The following is a 5,568-nucleotide window of genomic DNA, read 5'->3' as shown; positions in this document are numbered from 1 at the left end:
GGCGAGTTTTTCCTGATCATTCAGTTTTTCTTCAAAGCTCTTACCTTTCATCAATTGCCGTATTTGTGGGCCTACAAATATTCCCTCTTTGATTTTCGCTTCGCTGAGTTTAGGGAATTTCTCTTTTAGATATAAAAATTCATCTCCATCTTTCGGACTAGAATTCTCACTTTTTGATCGATTTGGAGGCATCGGCCCAGGGCATTATGTAGGATGGGTCTCTTGATCGAAGACAAGTTTGGATACTGGATAGTGTGTTCGGATTAGCTAGTAATACCTTTTGTTTGAGTCACACAAAAATAACAATCACTTACATGATCCTTTGGTTCCGTCCATTGGTATAGCAAATGACAAATGTCTAGGTTCTTGTTTAGCCCAACCTAGAAGGAGCCTCACACACTTTACACAACATTTATGTGGAACGCAGGATGTGTCGACTAAATAAATGCAGTTATGTAGACAAAGAAACGTATATGAGGTCAGAAATGAATATGTAGCTGTCACAAGAAAACTGGATGTGATAGAAACAAAAATGTTATATATTTTTAATGAGGGTACAACAACATAAATAAAAATTATAGCAAAGTTCATGTGACAAAAACAGTGTTTACCAGTGTAATCTTTGGTTAATCTTTTACCAGGTGGCAATTCTCCTCGGAATCTAAGCTTTCTTAAACTTCTACCGTTTGATATAAATTACATACTTTTTTGCTCGAACATTTCCCAACAAGTGGCAACATGCATGCTTCTCAATATTTAACAATCCGAGCTGTAAACTAGCCACTATAATTGAGACAAAATTTTAAATTGACAAAAACTAGGTAAAACGTTGAGTAAATTTGAATAGTTACCACAAAATTAATGTTTAGCCAATCTCGAACAAAAATCTTTTGGCAACTCTTGTTGAGGATGAGTCGTTCGCAAGTGATTAACGTGATTGTCAAGCATAATTTATTGACATACGCATAAAAGCAATTTTTAACACCTCAATCAGCAAAAAAAAACTTGAAAATACACTTGTCTCCCACTCATTATGCTGGCGATGCGTTTTTGAGCCAATATTTGCACAAACATTCGCATCTACACAAACATAAATATACTATATATACATACATATATACTAAATGTACCGATAGATTGCGGTCATGTTGTCGCTGATAAATATGTGGTTCAGATTTTGAGTACTTGGCGCTGCAAGCTCTCGCTTGGAATCCAGCCAAAATGGCAATTACTTGGCAGCCACAAAGTCTGTTCCTTGTAAGCATATGCAAGTGGATTCGTGTTAGATGGAATTTATGCGGTCACAATTTTGCATAATGTGGGTCAGATGAAGTCACGCTCGCACCTATTGCCAGGCCAGTGCTTAAAGTATTTCGGAAATAATAAATATGGAAATGAAGGTGCAGCACATCCTCTGTGACTTCCTCTTAATTGACTTAGACAAATGCTAGCTGGCAATATTGGTAGGTACATACATATATGGCACAAATCACTTCGGATTTCGGTCTAAATTATTAGCATATCTTTGTGTAGGATTTCTTGTTATGAAAATTGTTGTGGATATTGTTCACATAGGCAAAGCGAATCTTTTGTTGTATAGTGCAATAATTTGTGGTTTTGTTGAATTCAAGTGAGTCAAGCAAGGCACTAAAAGGAGAGATATACCAGGAACCAGTATAAACACCATCAACAATGTCAGCCTGGAAATCCAACGCAGAATAGCTCTCGCCAACAGCTGCTACTTCTGACTAAGTGTGCTATTGAGAAGTAAAGTACTCTCTCGACGAACAAAAATCAAACTCTATAAGTCACTCATAATTCTCGTCCTGCTATATGGTGCTGAGGCTTGGACGTTGACAAGAACTGATGAGTTGATGTTGCGAGTTTTCAAGAGAAAGGTTCTGCGAAAGATTTACGGTCCTTTGCGTATTGGCCACGGCGAATATCCCAGTCAATGTAACGATGAGCAGTACGAGTTATACGACGACATTGACATAGTTCAGCGTATTAAAAGACAGCGGCTACGCTGGCTAGGCCATGTTGGCCGAATTGATGAAAACACTCCAGCTCTGAAAGTATTCGACGCAGTACCCTCCGGGGAAAGCAGAGGAAGAAGAAGATTCTAAAAACTATCTCGTCAGATTAATGTTACCCTACTGGCATAGCCCCTGATATCGCGCCGAATTATTAAATCTTCCAACTCCTGTAACGTTGAAATGAAAATAAAAGGTTAATCTTCATGGATTACAAATAATCTATGGAGCCAAAGGACAGCTCATTTTCTAGATAAAATATTCGTTCTAATAAAACTATTCACTATCCTGATGGAAACACTTTGCACTTTGACGAGTGATAACGTGACGAAATAATTGCTTTATCTTCTCCTTCCGTTGGTACATCGTATCAGAACATAAGTCTTTTCTTTAATTTTTTTTTGCCATTTTGAAGGTAATTTCATAACGCCGACTCTCCTTGAAACCCTCCTACCTATTAAGAAATGAACTGCTGATTTTCACAAGCTTATCTTAAGGGGCTATACCAGTGTGACGCATGAAAAATTAGGCGATTTTCATGAATTTTTTTAAAAGAAAGTACTAGATTGAATGCTTCGACATTCTATGGACGTAATAAAGTATATTTTTAGCTATATTAAAATTTTTTTTTTTACAAAAATATTGCAAAATAACGGAGTTATGTGCTGTCTACGGAAGTGCCGAAAACAAAGTGCCTCAACTGCTGGCATGATTCCGGTCGATGGAGTAGCTGAAACAAAAAAATTCAAAATGTTTATTAAACTTAAGTATATTTTTTATTTGTACAATGAACAACGATCTTTGAAAAATGTCAAAAATTAAGAAAATGGCGTAATTTTGAAAAAAAAAATCGTTTTTCTTACGAAAAAAATGGTCGTTTTTTTAATGCCAAATAGACAATTTTCAACCAATCAAAAAGATCGTAGTCTATTTTATAGCAAATGTATTCAGCTATATCCGGTTTTAATTTGAAGTCGATCGGTCAATTTCTCGTTGAGTTATAATGTCAGCAATTTTGAAAAACGTCGCTTCGAGAAAAACGCCTTTAAAGTTTCACTTATATACATATGTTTGCACCTCTGAGCGGTCGCTATTTAGAACGCTGCCATTCAAAAACTATTTAAGATACGACCTCGCCGATTTCACAGGATTTTTTTGAATATATAAACTATCGAAATTTTTTTGAAAGTGTCACACTGGTACAGCGCCTTAAGCCGAATTTTACACAGCAAAACATTCACAAAGGACTGACACAGGGAGTAATCATTTGATGCTCGGTCCTTACTAAAAATCTGAAGCATATGAGCCTCCCAACCAAGTTCACGGAGCTTCTAGTTAGTAATTATCGATGTGTTTCACCTGGTGTCACTTGACGTTGTCGCAACAAGTAACAAAACAATTGAAAAGTCCACAGTCTATCATATAGATGGCGCTACAAGAATTAAATCTATATTATTTTTAATTAGCACTAACCTTCAAAAGTTGTATGAATAAATTTGACAGCTGTCGGATCATGAGTTTGTGAGTGATATCATTTTGAATGAAGCAACTTTTGTTTGATTTGTTCATAAAATACTGCTTTTCGAAGAGAAAAATGCAGTTGAAACAAAAAATTGGCTTGATGATGATTTCCGGCCACAAAGAATACTCGTAGATGTGCTGAAATGAGCACCGAAGACGGTGAACGTAGTGGACGCCCTTAAGAGGTTGTTACCGGCGAAAACATCAAAAAAGAAGTGAAGTTGTTCGAGTCAGCAGGCACTCTGTCAACTGAACTTGTGCATCATATCATAGATCTGGCCACCAGCGAGTATTTTTTGTACTCAGTTATTCAAAAAAAAACAATGCTCGCTGTGAAGAAATTTTCGTCAAATGAGAGGTAACCGTATTACAAAAAGATATTGAAAAGTTGTAGGGTCGCTATAATCAGTATATCATCCTTGAAGAGCTATCTTCATTAAAAAAAACAAACGAATTAATTTTACTATAAAAGGCCGGGGACTTTTCAATTAACTTGTTAAAGAGGCACCTTCAGAATTTAACATATGACTTCATTTCGGGAAATGACTGCGCAACATTTGGCTGCAATAATGATAGAGTAATGACATGACATTTTCTCTTCAAATTGTTCCGCAGAATTAGTGATTGTTGCTAATAATGCTTCAGACATTAATATTAGGTGGTTAAAAAACGAAAACAATACGAAAAGTAAACCATTAAATATAAATATATTTTATTTATTATTGGCATTATTTATGTTAGTATTTGGAATATACAACTATGGGCAGAAAATAGCAAGACTTCTTAATTTAAATTTCGCGCGAAAAGCCATTCGTCGAAATCTTTTTTTTTTCTAGGTTGGTATGACTGTTAGTGACATTTGTGTCAAACATCACATCAAAATAATCATTAGTCTTGTCTTGCTGAAGTACGTAAAGCGCTTTCGACGATTTTTACGAGGATTGAAATCATTCAACCAAGAAATTCCTTTAAATTTTGGGCCTAAACGTTCAGAGTGTTGGAAAAGACCCTCGTTGATAATTGTTTGTCGCGAGCAAGTGTTTACTCATGGTACACATTATTCAAAGAGGGTCGAGAACGTGTTGCCGACGAACCACTTCCAAGACGGCCATCAATCAACTGATGAGCAACCATCAATAAAATAAAGGATTTAGAGCTTGAGAATCGACGATTAACAGTCAAAGATCTTGCTGTTATGGTAGGAATATCGGAAGGATCAGTGATAACCTTTTTTAAAGTTCATTTGGACCTAAGAACAGTGAAAGCACGACTGGTTCCAAAATAACTGAATTTTTTCAAAAAAACAGTGTCATGTTAGCATCTGTGAAACAATGCTTTTCGACTATCAGGTTGTCATGAAACATATTATTATTGGGGATGAGTCTTGGATCTATGCTCATGACTCGAAAACAAACGTTCAAAGGGCCGAATATCGTGACAAGGGAGAGCTAAAGCCGAAAAACTACATCAAAACTGGTCAAAAATCAAAGTTATGTTGACAGTTTTCTTTGATTATCGAGGTGTGGTGTGCTCGGAATTGCTTCCGTCCGATAAAGCTTTCAACAAAGAATACTATTTGAGTGTTACGCGTCGTTTGCGTGTAGCTATTCGTCAAGTGAGGTCGGAATTATGCGCCGACAACTTTTGGTTTTTACAGCACTATAATGCAGTGATATTGCACCGATTCTTCGTGAGTTTTTTGCCAAACTTTCAACCAATATCGTGCTGCAACCATCGTATTCACCTGCTTTAGCTCCGTGTGACTTCTCTCCACTGCGGGGAAACCCTTTTGAGTCAATGGAAGATATTAAACGCGAATCGCCAAGCAAATTGAAGGCTCTTGCGGCAATTGACTTTACCAACTGTATAGGGACAGGAGATTATTTTGAGGGAGACGACATAGATTTTGAAGAATAAATTAAGAATTCTAAAATTATGAACAAAATTATGAAAAAGTCTTACTATTATTTGCCCGTAGCAGTAAAAGTGTACAGGAGAATTACTATTATCTGCC

The sequence above is a fragment of the Bactrocera tryoni genome, chromosome 4, assembly GCF_016617805.1.
Source record: "Bactrocera tryoni isolate S06 chromosome 4, CSIRO_BtryS06_freeze2, whole genome shotgun sequence".
NCBI lineage: Eukaryota > Metazoa > Arthropoda > Insecta > Diptera > Tephritidae > Bactrocera > Bactrocera tryoni.
The sequence above is the reverse complement of the archived record's forward strand: the minus strand, read 5'-3'. Positions refer to the sequence as shown.